This window comes from Myxocyprinus asiaticus, chromosome 29 (assembly GCF_019703515.2).
Source record: "Myxocyprinus asiaticus isolate MX2 ecotype Aquarium Trade chromosome 29, UBuf_Myxa_2, whole genome shotgun sequence".
In the NCBI taxonomy this organism is placed as follows: Eukaryota; Metazoa; Chordata; class Actinopteri; order Cypriniformes; family Catostomidae; genus Myxocyprinus; species Myxocyprinus asiaticus.
The window spans coordinates 42,721,119-42,746,146 of NC_059372.1; the positions used below are offsets into that span (position 1 = coordinate 42,721,119).

General features: G+C 35.8%; 1 protein-coding gene across 3 annotated transcripts in view; it reads right to left on the reverse strand.

Annotated features, from left to right (window-relative positions):
- The window catches only part of LOC127419788 (protein kinase C and casein kinase substrate in neurons protein 1-like), a 90,325-nt gene that overhangs the window by 52,308 nt on the left and 12,989 nt on the right, over nucleotides 1-25,028 (reverse strand). The window contains exon 1 of one of the 3 annotated variants that reach the window (XM_051661520.1): nucleotides 12,396-12,551. The exons of the other annotated variants lie outside the window; for them this stretch is intronic. The gene's annotated coding sequence lies outside the window, so the exon portion shown is untranslated. Of the gene's footprint in view, nucleotides 1-12,395; nucleotides 12,552-25,028 lie in introns of those variants that run through there. 3 annotated transcript variants of the gene reach the window in all.

Consider the following 25,028-nt stretch of genomic DNA (forward strand, 5'->3'; position numbering starts at 1 on the left):
TCTTCAAAAGTACTCTTGGCATTTTTATGAAGATATAGAGACCAAACATGATATTGAAAGATTACATATTATGCATGCATTAATTTGTACCAACATAGTTCAGTTTGTGTGAACTATTGTGCTAATTGAACAATTGCAATTTACATAAACAGTTCAGTGAACAAACATGGAGTAGATGTGTTGCAGTTGGTGTCCATTTTAGGACTAATAGTTTGTGTGTAAAGACTTGTCTTTGTGGCTTCTTTGTTTCAGCTTTTGCCACATGGTAAGTTAATGCTGCTTCGAGAGGCCTTGAAGAATGTTATGGTCCTTCTCACCTCTGGCCTTAGGTCAAACCTTAGGATCATGGACCAATGAGAAGTCTTTTCAATGAGAAGGACATGTTGGAAGGTCAGGGGCCTTACTTTCTGAAGTATCTGGCAGTTGTCAGAGCAGCTTATCTGATGGCTCTGCTTGGCATTTTTATTTGTCTTGGTCCTGCCACGATCCAATCAAAATGGCACTCTTCTTTGCCTTGACAGTTAGAGAGGGCCTCTGCCATAAACTGTCTCATGGAATGTCATCAGGTCCGATTGTTCACCACATTGTGAACGATCATAATACGATTCAAGCTTTGCAAAGGAACTGTTATTGAAGAATGGGGCAGTTAAAAACACTTCAAAAACGTAAGTAAAGCATTTCATTCACGAATATTTCAAAATGTCATGACTGTTTGATAGTTTATGGTGCTGAGTGTTAACAGTTGTGCTTAAGATGAACAGTTTAATATATTCAGATGCAATATGTTGGATGTGCATTATATGTAAATTTTGTTTTATAATATTCTTACGATTGAGTTTGCTGAATTTGAGGGGCTGAATGATGTTAGCCAATCAGAACAGTGGGCGTTTACATTGAAGTTTTAAGGAGGCTCTTAAAGGTGCAATATTTAATATTCAGAAACCCTTGCTATTAATGACACCTGTGGCCATTAAGTGAACTGCAGCCTGTTGCTCATGATCGCGTGCACACACTCCACAGGGACGCGAGCATCAACCAAAACAGAGACTGAACGTGATTCACCGGTATCATGCTGACAGATGAGGTAGCATAATTAAAAGTACACAGTTATGATTGTTTTACTACAAACTTTGAGACTGTATATTATATTTGACTCTGTTATATTGAAGTGTGGATATAGGTCTGACTATGCAAGACTGAAGTTTGAAGTTATCACTTTTCTTTGAATGATACATTGACTGCATTTATACAATAGCCTAAGTCAGTGTTAGCTAGCTAGCCAGCTTTATCAATAGCTGTTAGCTAAATCTGGTGAATGATGACAGTAGCTGTTTATAAAATAGACTGTACATTATAAATATGTTGACACAAATCAGTACTGATGTGATTCTTCACAACTGTCATTTTGATATATCGATGCGCTATTGTTTTATAATAATATATTGTATATATTTTCTGTATAACCAAGTTATGTTACACTAAAGAATGGAGCTTTTTGCATTATCTTGAACATTGTCTAGTATTCACTTCATGTGTTATTATAGTTTACCTTGCTGAATAATTACAGATTAACATTATGTTAGTTACTGTGAATCAGCATACCTGACTTTTAGTATAAAGAGAAGATCGTTGAAATTATTTGAAAGTTATGAAGCAAAGTAGCTTGCAATTCGTCAGCGTTAGCAGGCAAGATCAAGTTAGCTAAAATGACACAGATCAATCCTTATGGCACTATATTTCACATGCTTTACAGTTATGTAAGCTTCCCTGTCTAATAAGAAGAACAACAATTCAGGGATGGTTTTGATCCCCAAAACTGAACGAAGGTCCCTCCAGGAATCAAGTGTCCTGCCAGTGTTCACTCTAGTTTTCGCTTGACCACGATCACATTCCCGCTTAGCCAGACGGGATTCAGTAAATTTATTTTATTATTTTTTTGGCTTACTCTGAGATTGTGTAGGAGTCGGTGTTGTGCTGGGAGCCGGACGTTTGCTGGATTCCATCTCAAGATAACGTTACCTTGTGTTGCAGTTTGTTGTCACTGTTGAATGGCGGAAGAGAAGCGATTACTGTCTGAGGCAAGGCTCTCGGGAGCGCGCATAAACGTCACATCCTTTGGATTTTCCCGGCAAAAGCGACCCGCTCCCTTCGCATGAAAATCAGTCTACAGGCTTTAATAGGCAACCTAGGAAGTCCGGGAAGGGCTCATTTTTTAAGTTGCGTTACAAGCCGTTTACACATTTGCAAAAAAAAAGGTAAATATTACATGAACAATTTTACATATTGCACCTTTAAGCCAAAACCGATCGTTTGAGACAGAGGGCCAGAGACAGGGTGGAAAATGATCATGTATTACTAAATTGTGACTGTTTTGGTGCAAAAAAACTTTCATAACATTATCTTTGTACCTCAGGGAAGATAATAAAATTATAAAAAATAGCACTTCATGACCCCTTTAATTGTTTCAGGTTCAGTACAAGTTATGCTCAAATAACATTCAAAAGTATAGCCACAAGACGTAAACATGATATATGTTAACATGATTTTAGTGTGATAAAATTGCTTACTAACCTTACCTGTATATGCAAACACAAACACCAAATATTAGTTATATCCAGTATTACAACTTCATTGTCATGACAACAAAACCCTGTAATCCTGGTCTTGGATATAACTTTCCACAGGAAAGACAAGCAATTTTATCACACTAAAATCATGTTAACACATATAATCACTACGTTTACATGGACACCAGAAAGCGGGTTATTGCAAGAAAGCAGCTTTCAGTTTACTGTATAAGCGGTGTACTCTTTACTCCCGTATACATGCAGCTCAGTCAGTAAGCAGCTTTCTCCATAGCAACGTAATTTCCCCATGACGCTTATGTAAATAACAAACATGGTATCCGAGGAAGACTTCACTATTTTATTCTCTGTTGCTTCGCTTCATTTCCAGATATTCCAGAGTTGTTGCTGTGTTTGTTTCCTTAACTTTCTATCGCGTCCTGCAGCAGAATTGCGCTTAATTAGTGGGGTTTCCCTTTACATAAAACTCCGGGATTCCCACAATGTACCAGCGCATATACACGAACGTGAGGGACCGTCAATATTTTACAGTGGTGTTTATAAATGGGTATAGTTAATTGTGTACTGTATATGCTTTTCCCACTGTACTCCCAGAAATATTTTGTTGACTTGTTGTTGGGCTCCATCCTATGACATTTGTTATTCAGTCTGTTCCACACACATGTGCACCCTTACAAAAAATCTAAACTAGCCGCAAACCTGCCGGAAATCTGCAGCAAATTTTCTGCTAATTATTTTCACATGCAAATGAGCTTTTGATTCACCGCAAATGTTTGCCAGAAGTTTGCAGCTCTTCTCCAGTAGTGGTGAATCTCCGGCAAACCTTTGGCAACAATGAACAATTTGCAGCAACTTTACCGCAAAGCTCATTTGCATGTGAAAATGATCAGTGGTGAATTTGCGGCAAGTTTGTGGCAAATTTGCAATGTACTCTCAATTTTCGTAATGGCACTCCCCAAAAACCTGTAAGAACATGGCTTATGTGTTTACATGACCATATCATAAGCCTCATTCTCGAGGAGAAACCTAGGTCTGCTATACCGCTTTCTCTTAATCCCTTAAATGGTGTAAGGAAATTAGCGTTTCAGAACACCACTTACTGCAAAAACCCTGGAATAAACCGTTTTCTTCAGTGCATGTAAACGTGGTCATTGTTTACGTATTGTTGCTACACCTTTAAGACAGCGTGTATTCTAATGTTTACAGATTGTCCCCATTCACTTCCATTGTAGCTTTACTCTCAGTGAATTTTTTTATATACAGTACTGTGAAAAACTTTTAGGCACTTGTGAAAAATGTTGCATAGTGAGGATATCTTGAAAAATAATGACATAATTAGTTTTCATTTATCACTTAATGTCATGCAAAGTCCAGTAAATATAAAAAAGCTAAATCAATATTCGGTGTGACCACCTTTGCTTTTAAAACAGCCCCAATTCTCCTAGGTACACCTGGACACAGTTTTTCTTGGTTGTTGGCAGATAGGATGTTCCAAGCCTCTTGGAGAATTCATCACAGTTCTTCTGTCTATTTAGGCTGTCTCAATTGCTTCTGTCTCTTTATGTAATCTCAGACTGACACGATGTTCAGTGGGGGGCTTTGTGGGGGCCATGACATCTGTTGCAGGGCTCCCTGTTCTTCTATTCTAATCTTTTCTATTTGCAAAAGTAATGTTTGGGAGTCTAACATTTATATTTCCTATTGACACACTAAAGTAGCAGATATAAATAACCATCTTAAGACAAATGCTTTTGTGAAACATCTTATGTGCCTAAGACTTTTGCACAGTACTGATATATATATATATATATATATATATATATATATATATATATATATATATATATATATATATATTTATATATGAGGGGCAACACAAATGCTGTTTTAATTGACCCTAACTTGTATTGAATGTGAAACATTCCTTTAAATCCACATAGTGTGTACAGAACCGAACTGAACTAATTGTTAATACAGTGACGTCACTTTCTTTTGGACACAGACAGCTCATTCGAGGTGCAAAAAAAATCACAGAAACAATGGTACACTGACTCTCTCTCAAATTTTCATTCCAGTCTGTCTCTCTCCACCACAGTTCCCACCAGCCCTGCAGTCCAGGGGTCCAGAGAGAGTACGCTTTTTAAATGTTCACATGCGATGAGGAGTCCAGTCATATCAGTAGCCTATAAAAGCAGTTTTTACTCACAGAATAAATTAATCATGACTGGGTGTGAACAGCTCAGAATTTCTTCTAGTTAACTAAAAATTGCCCGATGCTAATGTCTCCGGTTGCTAATATTTCTTCCATCAAAAATAACGAACACCAAACGGGTTAAACTGTCTTTACGCATGTTTCTTGTTTACAGCAATGAGATACCAAAACAGTAATAGTTAACTGTTGTAAATGCAATATATTTTGCTGTTATGAGCAATTTTGCTCTTTTGTAATGTTGGAAAATCAATATGCATGCTTAAAACAAGGTCTTGCTAATTCGAGTGAAAATTGCCCATGAATCATATCATGAAAGCTTTACTGCTTCATAACTATTATTTGCCTAATGTGTCATAATTGTAGGCACATTCAAAACATTTGCTACCTGACAAATACATTTGGATGAAGCCACATGCTAGATGACACTTATGATGATGGCAGAGGACTGATTCATATTTCAATTACATATCTCATTTGTGGTTGCCCAGTTGCCATTTAAATCATAACATAGAAAGATAGGTAAAGGAATGCATACATCATAGAGACGACGGTGATCTCAGTAACATTATGTTCAGTAATGGGTTGTAGCAGCTGGGTTTCAATTTCAGGGTATGCGAGCTCGCAGCCATTAAAGACAACATTTAATGGACAGTGGTTTCCCAACTGAGGCTTTGTGATAGAAATGCCAAAGTTGAATTAAACAATAAAAATTTGTAAAATAATAATAATAATAATAATAATAATAATAATAATATATATATATATATATATATATATATATATATATATATATATATATATATATATATATATATATATAAATTAATTTAGTTTAATCAAAACAAAATGAAGTTATGATACATGATTAAATGAGATTTAGGCTTGCTCCATCTTTAAAACCTCAAGGAATGCTTCAAGTAATTTGTCAATGCGGGTTCAGCTGACAAAAACGTTTGAAACCCCTGATAATGATGATGAGCTCCAAAGAGAGACAAAATGGTGTTTGTGTTTTAGAACTAAAAAATAATGACTGCTTCAGTTACTCTGACATTTGAACAGAAATTGTTCATTCACACTCAAAACATTTGTCATTACCCTTACTTACCTGCAACCTGATCTCATGAACATTACATGACCGTGGCAAAATCTTTGTGAAAACGAAATTACATGCTTAATTACACGTTTTGCTGCAGTTTCCTAATGAAATGTACAGTGGAAGGCGCCAAAAGCGAGTGGAATTGTGTCATAATCAGACAAGGTTTTCAAGGTGAAGATTAGATGAAGGTTTTAATGAGTAAAACGTACCTTAATAACCTAAAACTTTAACCTAAACCTAACCAATAGTGTCCTAAAAGCAAATGAAAGGTGAACAAAACAGACATCCTTATCCTAAACCAACACCTAAATCTCACCGATAGTGTCATAAATGCAAATAAGAGGTAAACAAAACAGACATCCTTATCCTAAACCTAACCGATAGTGTGAAAAAGGCAAATGCAGCATGAAAAGCAAATTTTCTGAAGCGACTACGTCATTAAGTGTCGCTTCTATGACACTTTCGGCTCACGTGTCAGCTTGTGTGCTTGGCTGGGCTTGAGCCTTGGTCTTCCGAGTCCAAAGTCCAACACTCTATCAGGTAAGCTACTGCAGAAGCTAATAACATTGGAATAAGTGTGTAAATGTAGATGGGTCTATAATACAAGCGTTAAAATGTATAGTTTTTCAAATGATGCATTAGAGTAAAAGTGTTTCGATGTCCTAACATAACAGTGTGTGAGTAATAGTGTGAAAAATAAGTGTTTACTATGTCTAAATAAGCAGGTGTACTGGTGATTTGTGTGAAAGTGAATAAAACGCACAGTTGTTGTAGCTCCTCTAGTGTTAATTTTCACCAAGAACCTGCATAGAAATGTGAAACGTGGCACGTAAAAGTCAGGTTGCTAAAATGTTGTTAAAGTGACATTTATATGAGACTAGGTTGCTTAATTGTAGAAATATTTTCCAAGTAATTTAATATCATTCATTTAGATTAAGTCTTAATTAAGCTGAATTAGATCAAATTAATGTACTATATCAGTTTTACCTCAACTTCATTAGGTTCGTCAAATTCAATTTACTAAGGTTTATTCAATACTTTTTTTTTGTTGGTCCAACTTAAATTATTTTATCAATCTTTAATTTATAAGCGAGGTGAACAAGTGTAAGGACACTGAAACTGTTGCACTTTCAATTTGATAGCAACTGCTTATAGAAGTAAGCAGCACTCGAATCAAACATCACTTGAAAGTGAAAGTTCATCAACCTAAGCACAAGTGCCATTTTTCACCACAAAATGGTAACCACCAAAACTCCAGCCTAACAGACACTCTTTTTAAATACCAATATAACACAACATTAAACACTGACAAATCTACTCCTATTCCAACACACTCTCATGGCGAAATCATCAGGATTTGTAGGACTTTTCTAAATTTGGCCAATTCATATGATATCGTACGACTGCACTTGTATGAATTCGTATGACTTTCACTAAAGCCAGTGACGTCGCTGGTCATCGTTTCCATCTAATATGCGACAATTATTTGCTTCTGTCACACACAGCAGCTTCCTGTCATGTTTACACTCTCTACTGATTGATTAAGTTTAGATAAGGGGTTTGGGTAAGGGCATAATATTAATAAACATGTCCTTGACACCTCGCGCACGGAACTCACGCTTCCGCATTACACACCCGGCCATTTGCACATGATGAAATCATACGAATTCATACAAACAAAATCATATGAAATCATACGAAATATGTACAAATTTTCATGAGATCGGGTTGCCTATTCTTATCTTGTAAAAAAATTCATAAAATAATACTTAATTTCAAAACAGCATGCTGGGAAATGGAAATCCCCTTGCCAGGTTCATCAATGCTACATTAACGCCACAAAAAGTGTTGAGTATTCACTAAACTTGACCATTTTACATATTTAAATGGATAGAACACAATAAAATCAAGTTGTTGACAAAATGTTCTAGAATGGAGTTGCTTTAGTTTATTTTAATTAAGTAAATCAAACAAGCAGCAAAAATCCTTTTTTAAAACTGACTAACAAAATACTAATTACAGTGACAAACATCTGGTGCGACCAGTGAGGGAATCAGGAAAACAGCGACACAGAACATGTCAGCATGTGAAAAACCAATAATCGTAATTATATATGCTGCATAATTATTAGACACCCTGTTTTATAACCATAATCACCCACTGCAAAACATGCTGAATCCACTTCAGTATCGGGTATTGTTTTTGTAAATCAATACAAATTTGCTAATGGATTAAGCTCTATATATGAGTTTTTGAATTGTATTAAACATACCATAAGAGGTTATTGATTTATATTTAGACACTGATATACAGGTGCATCTCAATAAATTAGAATGTCGTGGAAAAGTTCATTTATTTCAGTAATTCAACTCAAATTGTGAAACTCGTGTATTAAATAAATTCAATGCACACAGACTGAAGTAGTTTAAGTCTTTGGTTCTTTTAATTGTGATGATTTTGGCTCACATTTAACAAAAACCCACCAATTCACTATCTCAAAAAATTAGAATATGGTGACATGCCAATCAGCTAATCAACTCAAAACACCTGCAAAGTTTCCTGAGCCTTCAAAATGGTCTCTCAGTTTGGTTCACTAGGCTACACAATCATGGGGAAGACTGCTGATCTGACAGTTGTCCAGAAGACAATCATTGACACCCTTCACAAGGAGGGTAAGCCACAAACATTCATTGCTAAAGAAGCTGGCTGTTCACAGAGTGCTGTATCCAAGCATGTTAACAGAAAGTTGAGTGGAAGGAAAAAGTGTGGAAGAAAAAGATGCACAACCAACCGAGAGAACCGCAGCCTTATGATTGTCAAGCAAAATTGATTCAAGAATTTGGGTGAACTTCACAAGGAATGGACTGAGGCTGGGGTCAAGGCATCAAGAGCCACCACACACAGACATGTCAAGGAATTTGGCTACAGTTGTCGTATTCCTCTTGTAAAGCCACTCCTGAACCACAGACAACGTCAGAGGCGTCTTACCTGGGCTAAGGAGAAGAAGAACTGGACTGTTGCCCAGTGTTCCAAAGTCCTCTTTTCAGATGAGAGCAAGTTTTGTATTTCATTTGGAAACCAAGGTCCTAGAGTCTGGAGGAAGGGTGGAGAAGCTCATAGCCCAAGTTGCTTGAAGTCCAGTGTTAAGTTTCCACAGTCTGTGATGATTTGGGGTGCAATGTCATCTGCTGGTGTTGGTCCATTGTGTTTTTTGAAAACCAAAGTCACTGCACCCGTTTACCAAGAAATTTTGGAGCACTTCAGGCTTCCTTCTGCTGACCAGCTTTTTAAAGATGCTGATTTCATTTTCCAGCAGGATTTGGCACCTGCCCACACTGCCAAAAGCACCAAAAGTTGGTTAAATGACCATGGTGTTGGTGTGCTTGACTGGCCAGCAAACTCACCAGACCTGAACCCCATAGAGAATCTATGGGGTATTGTCAAGAGGAAAATGAGAAACAAGAGACCAAAAAATGCAGATGAGCTGAAGGCCACTGTCAAAGAAACCTGGGCTTCCATACCACCTCAGCAGTGCCACAAACTGATCACCTCCATGCCACGCCGAATTGAGGCAGTGATTAAAGCAAAAGGAGCCCCTACCAAGTATTGAGTACATATAGAGTAAATGAACATACTTTCCAGAAGGCCAACAATTCACTAAAAATGTTTTTTTTATTGGTCTTATGATATATTCTAATTTTTTGAGATAGTGAATTGGTGGGTTTTTGTTAAATGTGAGCCAAAATCATCACAATTAAAAGAACCAAAGACTTAAACTACTTCAGTCTGTGTGCATTGAATTTATTTAATACACGAATTTCACAATTTGAGTTGAATTACTGAAATAAATGAACTTTTCCACGACATTCTAATTTATTGAGATGCACCTGTATACTTAGATTACCATAGTATATAGACAAGGGAGAATAAGGTAAAAAACCACAAATTATTGCTCAGAGGTTGCTGTTTAATAGCTCATGAGACTAGAAGTTTTATTTCATCAACATTGTCTCAGATGTCTCTCCTAAAATGCCTTAACCATTCTTTGGACTTGTGGGTCAGTTTGATCCTTTTGAATTTTTAACACTGATATACATTAACTTTAAGTTTTTGGCCTGAAACTTCATGAGATCCTCCACATTGGTGATCTGAACACAAAGATACAAAAAAAATCCCTACGTTGTCCTTAAGGGTTAATTGTCCCTGTTTTATGTTCAATTTCAAAAGCTTATAATACAGGCTCTGTTTGCTCTATCTCTCTACTTTTGGTCTGAAATCGTTTGTCTAGGTGCCAGCTAACACTAGAATGTTTTTTTTTTTTTTTTTTTTATTATATTTTATTATCTAATCTATTCCAATTACAGTTCTGAAAGGCAGGGGACGCCTCAACACAGCTTCAAAAATCTTGTAATAAATGCTCTGTTATACTTTTAGACTTAGATCAGTCCACTAGATGGCAGCAAACACTAAAAAAAATTTGTTTTTTCTATCGCTTTCTTTCGTAACATACAGATCTGAAAAGCAGGGGGTGCCCTAAAGTAGTTTGTGACTCCGCCCATAGACATCCAGTCTTTTTTGGAAGCCCCGCCCTTTCCCCATACTTTGTGGAATATCTCGGCTTCTGAATGGACTACATCTTGGTGTCATTTGAAAGGCTAAGAACCTCAGGTTTGAAATGATGTAAAACATTTTATCATCAATATTCAGGAACATATTCAAACAACAATTTGCTTATACTACTTTTTTTTGCAGAACTGTATTTTTGTGTTTGCATTTGTGTCTGTTGTCAATGGGAGTTTGTGGGTGTCTGCATGTATGTACTTACTATGTGTTTGATAGTTAAGACCATGGAAGGGTTAAGAGAAATAAATCTAGAAACAAATCAGAAAATTGTTAACATAAAGTAAGAGAACAGAGCTATAAAATGAATGTGGATAGCATAGCTGTGATCATTTGTTCTTGGAAGAATTTGAAGAGAAATGTTTGAGTTGATTTTGAGATCTCTGAATTTTGATTGCAGACTTTGGTGTCTTGGCCAGTCTGAAACTCTAGAAGATAGACACAAGTGAGATTGATTGCTGGGGTCTTTTTCTCAGGAGAAACATCTGAGAAGGAGGAAACCTCAGAAAAAGTCTCCATTTGTTCCTTTTGGTCTCAATCAAAATAATTGAGATAATAAAGAGATCTCATTTGGGATTTTTCTTTTCTATGGGATTTTCCACACAATTGCTGGTACATGTGTTATTTGTGGGATAACACTTGCAGAACTTCCATAAAGAACTTCATGAAGCTGCTTAGGGTTTAATTGCTGCATTACAGATTTGATAAACTGAATAAAATTGTCTGAGAATCCAGCAACAATATAGCCTAATATTAAATCAAAACTCTTTAAACCAAAAGACTGTTTCGCCAGTCATTCACACATTAATCACACTGATGGTCCAAGTTTATACCAAAAACATTAGCAGAGGAGCCAAAAATTCACTTGAACAGGTGGCAAGAATAACACTTATATACCGATGTAAAATGATACAGTCATCTGAACATTTTGCAATACATCCAATACTTATCACTTGGTTAATTTGTATCTTGGCTCTGATATACAGTGGGGTCCAAAAGTGTGAGATCACATTGAAAATATGACATTTTCTTTATATAAACCTACAACAGGATTCACAGACTTTTTGACTAATTAAATGACCTTTCCAGGCATTTATGTTTCTGGATACAGACTTTTACAAATCAATTGAATTCAGATTTAATTTGCTGATTCACCAATTAATCATTCAGACTGATTTGTAAATCATTTTGACCTGACTCAAAAGAACGATTCGCTTACAAATCATATAACAATGGCTTGCAAGCATGTGTTACTCTACACAAGAGCATTATCTAGCTGATGAAATGTTTTAAGAAAAAAAATTATATTCACTATAGAAATTGTCATAAGATTTTATCAGTTTCAATTACTTTTTTAAAGATCTCTGATCTTCCAGGTTTTTCTTGACCAGTGGGATCCTGTTGGAAAAGTTTAAGGATTTTGAAATATTTTTCACAATAAAAGGTAATAATGTAAAATCTTTCTGGGATTACAAGATCATCTGGTTTTAAACAAGTTTTTTGGAGTTCATGCCAGCAAATGGAGCCCAACAAAGCAAAAGAGGGACATACCAAATACAAAGAAATTCTGAAATTCATGTCAATTTTTCAATGCAACTTTTCACTCAAACTGTTATGCTGATAACATAATATATCATGAAAATCTGTATTCAAATAAAAGGATGTATCAAAATATAAGAATTTTCTCTTCTGGACCCCAATGTCCATTGCTAGCAGCATATTCTGCAGTCTTTCAGTGGTTTTGCACAACACATAAATCAAAAATCTATTACAAATGGCAAAAGACCCCAAGCAATAACGATCACAAGGACACATTCGTCCGCTCATAAAGACAAGGAACAAATCTTGCACTTAGTTTTGAGAAAACACACTATGAACTTACCGACGGCGGACCCATTCACAAACAAATGATCTGACTTTTTATGAATAAAATGATCCAAATATCCCAGCACAGCTCCAACTGGTGATTTCTCACTATTATTTTCTTTATTTGATCATGCTCTGTACTGGATTCTTGTGCAGTCTTGGTGTTGGAGAGTGTCTGAAGCTCATGTAGGATTATCCTGCAGTGTTCTACATGAGTGGCTTAGACAGCATGAGGTAAAGGGTTATGGGGAGGAGCAAGAGACAAAGAGATCAACAGAGGCAGAGAAATACACTGTGTTCAGAATGGAATACTAGCTTATTACTCACTAGTAAGTGAAACAGTACGCATTATTCCATTAAAAAACATTTTAAACAGATGATCTCTTCTTGTTAAGCAAATGGTGTCCAGTTATCATGTACACTGAAAAAAATTATTCTTGCTCAGTATTTTACTTTTATTACAGAGAAAAACATTCATAAAACAAGATATAATAATTGAAAAGTAAAATTACATAAGATGTTAAGTCTTGATTTCAGAGAAATCTAACAAAACAAAAATGAGAGAAGTTCAGGCTTAAAAACCCCTGAAAACAAGATGTAATATATATATATATATATATACAGTGCTCTGGAAAAAATTAAGATACCACTGCAAAATTATCAGTTTTTCTGGATTTACTATTTATAGGTATGTGTTTGAGTAAAATGAAAATTTTAGTTTTATTCTGTAAAGTACTGACAAAATTTCTCCCAAATTCCAAATAAAAAAATTGTCATTTAGAGCATTTATTTGCAGAAAATGACAGCTGGTCAAAATAACAAAAAAGATGCTGTGTTTCCAGACCTCGAATAATTACCGCTTCCTTCTGCTCTGACAATGTTCCCCAACTCTGAGGATTGGTTTTTCCAGCAGGACAATGCTCCATGCCACACAGCCAGGTCAATCAAGGTGTGGATGGAGGAGCATCAGATTAAGACCCTGTCATGTCCAGCCCAATCTCCAGACCTGAACCCCATTGAAAACCTCTGGAATGTGATCAAGAGGAAGATGGATTGCCACAAGCCATCAAACAAAGTCGAGCTGCTTGAATTTTTGTGCCAGGAGTGGCATAGTCACCCAACAGCAATGTGAAAGACTGGTAGAGAGCATGCCAAGACGCATGGAAGCTGTGACTGAAAATCAGGGTTATTCCACCAAATATTGATTTCTGAACTCTTCCTAAGTTAAAACATTAGTATTGTGTTGTTTAAAAATGAATATGAACTTGATTTCTTTGCATTATTCGAGGTCTGAAAACACGGCATCTTTTTTTTAATTTTGAACATTTGTCATTTTCTGCAAATAAATGCTCTAAATGACAATTTTTTTATTTGGAATTTGGGAGAAATGTTGTCAGTACTTTATAGAATAAAACAAAAATGTTCATTTTACTCAAACACATAACTATAAATAGTATATCCAGAGAAACTGATCATATATATATATATATATATATATATATATATATATATATATATATATATATATATATATGGCTTTTAAAAATACAATTTTAAATTATATTTTAAAAATGATTAGTATTTTTCACCACTTCACACACTATTCATGTTTACAAATTAATTACAAATATTCATTAACGTCCAGCTAATTAGCAGCCAAGGTCTTAAAAGGCCACACGTTGGCTGTTTGTTAGTTGTTGTATGTACAGGTATGCATGCTATATTTTACTATTTACACATCTTCACAAATCAATTATTAATTATTTGTTAATTTGTTTTCCACCCAATCTAAAGTTGAAACTATTCATCCACTGTAAATGTTTATAAAGGTTTTCAAATAACTGTTTTGAGCTACTCTAACAAAGTTTGTGTAAGGGGTGGTTTGTTAAATTTAGTCGTATGCTTGATTTGTATGGCAATTCCACGAAAATGTCAACCATACCATGGAAAAATGGCGATTTCAATCTTATTTCAATTCATCATGCAGCCTTGATGGGTATTATTACGTAATATAATATAGGCCCTTTCCAGCTAGCTAAAGCCCATTTTAGGTACTTTTCCACAGGACTAGCACTTTTCGTCGCTTTCACACCTGAAGAACTATAGCTCTTAGGAACTGTTTTAGGGGTTATTTTGTAGCTCCTACTCGGGAGTAGGTACTTTGGGGGCGTACAGGGACTGTGGGAGACTGTGGGAGGTGCTGCAGCCTGTTCTTGGTCAAAAACCTATGACACACAAATAGCTTTGAGAAACTCAAGGAGTCTGCAGCCGCCATTAGTAAACTAAGCTTTAGCTGCTAGCCTGCTACTCAGAGGATTGTGCTAATTTTACTATTCCCTTAACAGAAATAACATAACAAAGTATCCAAAGAGGATCACCCGTTTTACATATGTGTGTTTGTGTAACTTCATCGGGAGACACGCTTTGAGTTTTCATCGCATCTGTACTCTGTGACTATACTGAAATTAAGTGATTTCTGGATTACTACATAAAATTTTGTGTTTATCGAGAGTGGGTAATTGAAATCTATTATACACTAAACCGTCATGAAATCTAGTTTACATGAGGGAAGTATTGAGTGCCTGTTACTGTGTGATTAACTTTAAGTCAATGAGTAAGTATTTCTGTACAGTAATTTATGTTGAGTCATAAAAGCCTTTATTGTTAAAGATTGTGTTGATAAATAGGTTTATAGTGCATTTTCAAAATGTTGTCAGCTGAGTGAAGCATGTGCTGCGTGGGTGAAGAGCGCTTTCACCGCCTCGTCTCATCTCTCACCCTGGCTGCAGAGACACCGCACATGCCTAGTTTAAACTGTAACATGAAGACACAGACTGTGTCAGAAAACTGGAAACTGCCTTCGGAGGCTGTATGAGAATGGATGAAGGTAGGATAAAATAAAGTGCTTTTTAAACTGTTCAGAGAGTTCCATTCATCCAAAAACGCTGTTGTTTAAACCAGAAATTGATTAGGCAGCTGCCTGCATTTTCGGATGCAGCCAAAACAGCCCTAAACAAAGAAAAGTGTAGCTCCGATCCCGCCGTCCTCCGGTGGTGTTGTTGATTTTGTTTAACATTGCTGCTATTGAATCGCACATGCAAATAACGTCACAAGAAAAACGGTTGATAGATGGCGTCACTATGAGGGTACTTCTGTGAGTAAGTGCTGCTTTCTCAACTGTCACGTCCACAATGAAGAGATGTCACATCCGTAATACCGGGTTTTCCCCATTTATGTGAAAACAACAATGAATAAAAAATAAATATTACATGTTCTTAGGAGTGCCAACCCTTCTACATTCTGTGGTTATTATTATTTCTGGATTGTGAATTTCAATTCACAGAGTTTTTACAAAGTGTGTGGTCTCCCAAAAACTTGAATCAATTTTTTGTCTCATCCGTAACGCAAGTTCATTTCCCGCTCGAAACTGGAAAAAACTTGTCTAGACTGAAACTTTTCTGATGAATGGACTCTATCTGCAGGTGTCTATTATTATACATATAAATTGTTTGATATACTGGCAATGAGTACTTTATTTATGAAGTTAAATTTCACATTTTCACCGCAAATGTCAGATCCATAATGCTGGAATTGCCCTTTATTAGACTCTAACTTGTGTAAAAGCAAATAACAAGCCTTTCACTCTTGTAAAAGTTACCAAAATATCAATATTAATTGCACTTTTCAACACCCCCAAAAAAGTGAGCGGTCTATTGCAGGACCTGCTCGAAAATAGAAGATCCGGAAAACCTTTCAGGAAAAAATATTGAAAGATTAATATTTGGGATTTCTTATTTTATTTTGTATTACAGTTGTGATATATGGCACAATGGAGTCCTGTTTATGTATTTATTTATTTTTTTCATAAATACGTTATTGAGGAAATTAACAGTTTTTCTCTTAATGTAGGCTGTTCTCGTTATTATGTGTTGTAATAACGAGAACAAACTTCGTTACAGTCACCTAAATAATCATCTGTAAACCTTTATAAACTTTTACAATGCAATGGATGAATAGTTTCAACTTTAGATTGGGTACTGCACAAATATGAACAAATGATTAATAAATGATTTGTAAAGACGTGTAATTTGGAAAAGCATGCATACATACTGTACACCAACAAACAAACAGCAAATGTGTGGCCTTTAAAGACCTTGGTTACTAATTAACTGGACATGAATGAATAATTTGTAACATGACTAGTGTTTGAAGTGGTGAAAAATACTAATAATTTCTGAAAACATTTGTAAATGTAAAAAAGTGCATGAGCTCATTTATAAATTCATAAATTAAATGTATAAAATAATTTATAAAATGAATAAGTAATAAAGGTTAATAAATTTTTTAACCATTCAAGTGTGCATTAATCATTACATAACATTTGATAAATTGTTTGTAGATCTTAAAGAGTTCATATATGAATGAAAGTTTAATAACATTTGTTAGTATCTGAATTTACTTTTCATAATGCTTAACAGATCATGTTAGTTAAATTCATTAGTAAACATAACCAATCGCTTTATCAAATATTTCTAACAATTTAAATATACATTAACTAATGATCTGTTAAGCATTAAATAATGTTTGTTATTGATTTATTAATTAAAGTTATTATAAAGTGTTACCAACATTTTGGAACTGTTGGCAGTCAAAACTGAGATGTTAAGAACACGGCTGACATTACGTCCATTTCATTTGTCACACTGGCAATGGAACATTAAGTTAGCGGGCGAGAGATAGAGCCGCAGCCAAGTTGACCTGTGTATTCCATGTTGGGCTGAAAAGCTATCAGTGAGAGAGACACACGGAGCTGTGTGTGTATGGATTGAGGATTATGGGTTGAAAAGCAACTTTATTTTGTGTCACATTGAAAAGTATTTTTAATAAAAGTCTTACGTTTTGGATTGTTTACCCGGCTCCCGCTTCCTCCTTCATAAGAAAGGCAGAGGTCTGCCACAATGTTGTACACAAAACCTGAAAGATTTTAGGGCTTTATTCAGAAAACACAACATTGCTTTTACTGACACTAGAGTGACAGCAGAATCAATTCAATTTAGTTCAATTGACCAAAACACTAAACTTTTTGTTAAGTGTTATTTCCTATACCACAAAATATTTGGTACCATTAATGGTTCCTTTGTTAAGGGTTTATAAAGGGGTTCGTTAATGACTAAGCCACTTACAAATGCAATAAAAATCACTGATATGCCATTATACTGTAACAACCTGCATGAAAAATTTGATTTTCATGCAATACTTTCCAAATAGTGAGCCATTTTAGCTTACATGTTAGAAATGCTTAATGAATGCATTTATTCATACGGTTAATCAAAAACAGAAAATGCCCTAATTCATATTTTGTCACAATGCAGCAAAAATCGACTATTATAGTGATCTTAAATGGAGGGATTATGTCATTTTGTGTTTATATTCATTACTGTAATGTCTTGATTCACATGCGTTGTCACTTTCCTTGTCGTGTTGATGTCAAAGAATGGTTTTACCTCTGCAAAAACCTCTGCAAAACCTCTGCAAAAACACTTTTTCCACTCTTCATGCTCATTCACAGTATATATCATAAAATAAAGCCTAATGACTATTAAACCATACTGAACTTTATGTACATAGGATTTTAATGTCCTTTACAAATGCTTCTTATGTGTTCATTTCTCATTAAGGTACATTTTCATAGTCTACTAATGTTGAATATGTGTTATTATAATGTGAGGTAAAATGGCTCATTATTTGGCAGGTATTGCATGAAAGTCACCCTTTTTATGCAGGTTGTTATAACCACATATTAATGATTTATAATGCAGTTGTGAATGACTTAGAACCCCTCTATGAGCCCTTAACAAAGGGAGCATTAATGCAAAGTGTTACTAAATACTGAAATGTCTGACAATTTTTTATCTAGGTTAAAGGAACAGTTCACCCAAAAATGGCAATTCTCTAATTTTCATTTTAACAGGATAGTACTAGTAACTAGATTTTCATTTCCTAAAGGAAATATCAGTGTTTGCAAGGCAGCAAAAACATAGTGTTATAGTTTTAGATAAGTTGAAGGGAGAGTTTTAACTAATATAAATTAAAAGTTTAAAGAAACTAAAAATAGACAGTTGGGTACAATGGAGCTAATGGCCCTGTGTGGTAAAAGCCACGTTTGATTTTGATTTGATTTGTCTAAAGTTTGATTTTGAGGCAGTTTGATCTAATATTGAATAATCTTTTTAAATGTTGCAAATTTATGTAGCTTATGAGAATCCCTGAAATTGTCACATTCATTTGAAACAAAATACTTATTTATCCTTTTCAGTTTTAAGGTCATTAAATGAAAAGTTTTTTAATAGATGTCCAATAAGTGAAAGGATAGTATTTGGGGTAAAAGTCCCCCCTGTTGCAGGGGCTTAAGACCCCTATAAAACACATAGTTTTTCTTAAGTGGGGTGAATAGATTTGTTCTGAAAAATGTTCAAAGTGGGCTCACACTGACTGATCCAATCACAATGGAGATTCATTTGTTTATAGAATACTTGAGATGTTATAAAATGCCAAATGTGACTAAAATGAACAGAAAAGCCTTTTCTGAAGTGGTTATTTTGAATTATCTATTATCTATACTATTCTCTTAATTTGTTACTCAAAAAGTATCTTACCCCAAGTGTGGGGTAAAAGGCTCCCTCGCCGCCTTTTCAAAAAAAGAAAAGAATTTATCAAAACAACCTTCCGTAGGGGCCTGGGTAGCTCAGCGAGTATTGACGCTGACTACCACCCCTGGAGTCGCGAGTTCGAATCCAGGGTGTGCTAAGTGACTCCAGCCAGGTCTCCAAAGCAACCAAATTGGCCCGGTTGCTAGGGAGGGTAGAGCCACATAGGGTAACCTCCTCGTGGTCGTGATTAGTGGTTCTCGCTCTCAGTGGGGCGTGTGGTAAGTTGTGCGTGGATTGCAGAGAGTAGCAATCCACACACATGCTGTGAGTCTCCACGGTGTCATGCACAACGAGCCACATGATAAGATGTCTCAGAAGCGGAGGCAACTGAGACTTGTCTTCCGGCATCCGGATTGTGGTGAGTAACTGCGCCACAACGAGGACCTACTAAGTAGTGGGAATTGGGCATTCCAAATTGGGAGAAAAGGGGATACAATTTTTTTTTTTTAAATAAAAAAACTTCCGTTATTATTTCTTTTGACACAAATGATGTAGCTCCAACCATTTTCTATAAAAATACATTTATTTTTTTAATCTTTATACACTTTGTGACAAGAAAAAAAGCACATTTTCCTTAAGGTGTTCCTTAAGGCTAACCCACATGAGAGCCATAATTCAACATTCCTTGAGAGCATATACGTTAACTGCTGCGCCACTTTGTGACAAGAAATAGTGAGTAAAGAAACTATTAATTGTAGTGAGATTACAAGGATAGATTTCCTTTGAACGCACTTGGTGAAGGGTAAACAAATGCCTGGTAAATGAGAAGTGCCGCAAATACATTGTAAACCAATTATAGTAAGTAGATTTAACAGACTGCTTCTAAAATGATCACAACCATCTACCTGCAGAAACTGTGTTTGGAGAGTTTTCTTTGTCTTATAAAGATGTATACACTACAGAGATGGACTGTCTTCATAAGAAATGTTGCTATTGTTATGTCTCTTTGTTAAGAAAACATTGGCTCAGAATACTAGTGTAAATGCAAAGTGTAAATGTACAGAGGGTATTTGAAGATGGACAGGTGCAACCATAATGCATGTGTACACTAATTGCATGCAAAATGCATTTTATTACAAACTGTATGCAGCACACAGTCATTTCAATGAATACTGTAATGCACAAAGTATTGCAAACAGTTTAACCCTGAAATGCACAGGGGTGGGTTTATGATTTCTGAGGCCCCAAGCAACCGACCAAGCCAGGGCACCATTTCGAAAATGTTTGCTTCAAAAATGACAGAAAATGTATTTTAAATCATATTTTTAAATTCATCCTATCAAACAATGAAATAAAAATCTAGTTAAAGTTAATTAATGCATGTTTTCCAGTTTTTCCACAATACAGTGATAAAAAAACTATATATATATTTACAAAACAATGTTTTGTTTTTTTGTGAACAGGGTGTGATAAACCTATTACTTCTCCCAGTAACATTTTGGAATTCAGTTGTTATTTATTATTATTATAAGCCAACAATTATTTATTTTTGTTCAGTTTGTCATTATAATTTGATACAGTATTATTATTACTTTGATGATTTGTTGTATAAAATAGTAATATATTCCTGTCTTATTTACTTTCACCTGGAGTTTATATTCTGATGCTGAGGCTGTATTTTATGTAAGCACTGTAGGCAACATATGGAACTGTAACAATAAACATACAAGGCACGCCAGCCCCTCAGCACACTACAGCAGAAGGGAAAAAAAACCATTGCCATTTATCAAGCGCTGAAACTTTGCTTGGTGCAGAATAATGTGGAATAATGTTAAACATTGTAACAGTCACCTCTATGCAACCTGAACTTGTTAAATCTTTGTGACACCTGTGCTAAAAAAAACTATCTAGACAGTGCAATGACTGAAACAGAACGCAGGTGTCTCGGCAGCGAGACGCGGTGCAGCAGGTATGGACGTTTGTCCAGCGCATGTTTACACAGGAAAACAATGGAAAAACAGAGCAGACGCAGACAAAAACACGTTCGGTGTGAACGGCCCCTAACTCATCCGTTTGCGCGTATCTGTGAGTGAGAGTGTGTGCGCGAAACAAGTTCGGAAAGCCTATATATTTTTTCATAAATTACAAACCCGAACCCTATTTAAAAAACTCACCTGTCCCGACCCTGGCGGGTTCTAACATGAACCGCTCTAAGAGCGCTGACAACAGCGTATGTGCGTGTGTACCCAGAACAACATGTCACCCCTCAAGGGTTTTTTGCGGAGCTTTCCTACTGGGGCGGGGGCCCCCCCGACGTCCGGGGCCCCATGCAATTGTGTGGTTTGCGTGGTGGTTAAAACCGCTACTGGAAATGCATACATTGTATCTTTAGTGGCCCGGGACCTCATTCCACCATTCATCCATTTTTTGGAGTTACGCCCACACCTCTTTTGTATTCCTCAACCTTTCTCTTCTGAATAGTGAAACAAAATATGTTAAACTGCAAAAGTTGCAAATTTTTATAATTGCTTAATTACCAAAAGTGTAAAAGGTCATTTAAGACCCAAGATCTGTTTTTGCGTTTCCATAAATCATATTTTTACGATTATTTCTTATCTATATAAGTTTACTATCGCAGGATATCTATTTCCTGTTCAGCCCCTTTTCGAGGCCAGCCCACCGGGAAAAGTCCCGGTTCTCGCTATGGTCATACCGCCCTTGCATATGTGTATCTTATGTGTTATGTGCAGCTCAATATGTGTCTCATGAAATTTCAGTGTGGAAGTAATGAATCCTGTTCTAGATTTGACCTGATTTGTTGCATTATCTCTTTGATATATGAAAAATAAAACACAAAAATACTGTTTCTCAGAATATATTCTATTCTATTATTTTCTAATTGTCTTGAAAATGCTTTGACATTCTGACACTATCTGGGCCTTTTGTAGATCCATTTGTGAAAAGACCCGAGATATGTAATAATGTTTGGTGAAACACCCATGCATGTAAGGGTTTAAGGTGATGTGTGTGTAATTTTTATGGTGTTAAATGCAGAGACAACTATAAGTAAGCCATTTGTTTATATTGTTTAGCTCAACCAATGGCTTGAATTTGGGGTGGAACAATCTGTTTGTTCAACTAACGGCAAATTGGGGGAGTATTTGAGAAATCTGTTTGAAACAGTCATTATTTTTGAATGATTTTTGGATAGTTATAGAGTTTAGTTGACTTTACTGTCCGTGTCCAATCACGCACTGCAATGCATTGCAAAAAAGAGCTTTAGAAAGCAAAGTGCATGTCATTGCATGCATAAAGATTTTCAATGCACACTGTCATTTCTATGAAGAACTGTCATTATCAACACAGCAATGCATGCACAATGTATTTAAACAGCCTGAAATGCAGTTAAAACTGACTTCAAGCACAAAGATGGAGAAAGGGAGGGACTTAAAACAGACAAAATGGGAAATGACAGAGAGAAAGAAAAGAAAATGTGATGATACACTAGTGAGGTGTAGCAAGTGTTTGCGCTGTTGGAAGTGCTGTGGAGAGAGAGAGAGAGAGAAACAGATCGCACAGGTGAGTTCTGGCTTCAGTCCATTATCTAAGCAGATCAGAGACACCACAACTCATATATGAGCTTACAGCATGCAAGGAGTTGCCAGGAGAAAGCGCTGCAGCACATGCAGCCTCATAGGCTGTGACATAAGTCATGTGATTGGAAGTGCAAGGGATTAGACATAATGTGGTAGAGGAAGAACGGCCATTAACAGATTAATCACTCTAACAACAACAACAACAGAGAGAGAGAGAGAGAGAGAGAGAATGTGTGTGGTGTCCAGTTATCAACATCACATCTATTTGCCAGAACACAAGTTGATTAAAACAGCATTAAGTAATGCTGTTTTGCTAAGCTCGGGCAGGAACAATTGGGTGGCAAATGCTGTCGGCTTATAACCGCTAAGTTTCCTATAAGAAACTAAAGTGTCTTCCTCAAGGAGGTGCAAAGGACTTAAAAGCTTAAAGGAATAGTTCACCCAAAAATGAAAATTCTCTCATCATTTACTCACCCTCAAGCCATCCCAGATGTGTATGACTTTCTTTCTTCTGCTCAACACAATGAAGATTTTTAGAAGAATATTTAATCTCTGTAGATCTATACAATGCAAAAGAATGGTGACCAATTTTTTTAAGCTCCAGAAAGCATATAAAGGCAGCATAAAAATAATCCATACAACCCCAGTGGTTTAATCAATGTCTTCTGAAGCAATCCAAAGAGTTTTGGATGAGAACAGACCAAAATATAAATTATTTTCTCACTGTACATCTTAACATCAGCAGTCTCCTTGGCAATCATGATTTCAAGCTCGATTACACTTCCTATAGTGCCATCTAGTGCATGCGTCAAGCACTAGGAATTCATTACCGTGCCTAGAGACTGCAATGACAAGATGTAAAGTGAAAAAGGATTTATATTTTGGTCTGTTCTAACCCACAATCACTTCAGAAGACACTGATTAAACTACTGGAGTCTTATGGATTACTTTTATGCTGACTTTATGTGCTTTTTGGAGCTTCAAAGTTTTGGTCACCATTCATTTGCATTGTATGGATCTACAGAGCTGAGATATTCTTCTAAAAATCCTAATTTGTCTTCTGCATTAGAAAGAAAGACACAAATCTGTGATGGTATGAGGGTGAGTGAATGAGGAGAGAATTTTAATTTTTGGGTGAACTATCCCTTTAATCCTCCACTGGGACACATTAGAATCCCTAACAATTTTTAGCATTTCGAGATATTTTAAGAATCTGAAGTGTTTGTTTCCACTAAGTAATAACAACAATTAAGTTAATAATTATTATAAATGTAAAAAAAAACTTTTATTAGAACTTTTAATTATGTACAGTTAATATTGACACCCTTGGTAAATATGAGCAAAGAAGGCTGTGAAAAATATGTCTTTATTGTTTATGCTTTTGATCTTTCATTCAAAATATTCACAAAAATCTAACCTTTAATTGAAGTAAACTAATTGACAGGGGAGGGGGGAATCTCATAATTAAATAAATATGTTTCAAATTATTAGCACCCCTAGAGATTCTTACGAGTAAAATATATCTGAAGTATATTCCCATTCATATTTTACATTTATAGTACACCTGGGTAACTAGGACCATGAAATTGTTCAGCCATGACATTCTGTTTCACAGGGGTATAAATATGAGGTAACACACAAGCCAAATTCTCTTAGTCATCTATCACAATGGGTAAGACCAAAGAATATAGTTCTGATGTGCAGCAAAATGTTGTCGAACTTCACAAAATGGGAAGTGGCTATAACAAAATAGCTAAAGCATTGAAAGTACCCATTTCCACCATCAGGGCAATAATTAAGAAGTTCCAATCAACTAGAGATGTTATAAATCGGCCTGGAAAAGGATGTGTGTCTATATTGTCTCGACACACAGTGAGGAGGATGGTTCAAGTGGCCAAAGAATCTCCAAGGATCACAGCTGGAGAATTGTAGGAATTAGTTGGGTCTTGGGGTCAGAAAGTCTCCAAAACTACAATCAGATGTCACCAACATCACAACAAGTTTTTTGGGAGGGTTTCAAGAAAAAAAAAAGTCTCTGCTCTCATCCAACAACACACTCAAGCATCTTCAGTTCGCCAGACACTACTGGAACTTCACATGGGACTGGGTTCTATGGTCAGATAAGACAAAAATAGAGCTTTTTGGCAGCAAACACCAGAGATGGGTTTGGCACACACAGAGAGGTAGCCATATGGATAAGTACCCCATGCCCATGGTTAAATATGGTGGTGGACATCTTGTTCAGATACATGGCATCATGGACTCTATCAAATACCATCAGATAAAAAATCAATACCTGACTGCCTCTGCCAGAAAGCTTAAAATGAGCCGTGGATGGATCTTCCAGCAGGACAATTATCCAAAAAAGACATCAAAATCAACAAAAAAAAAATGGTTCACTGA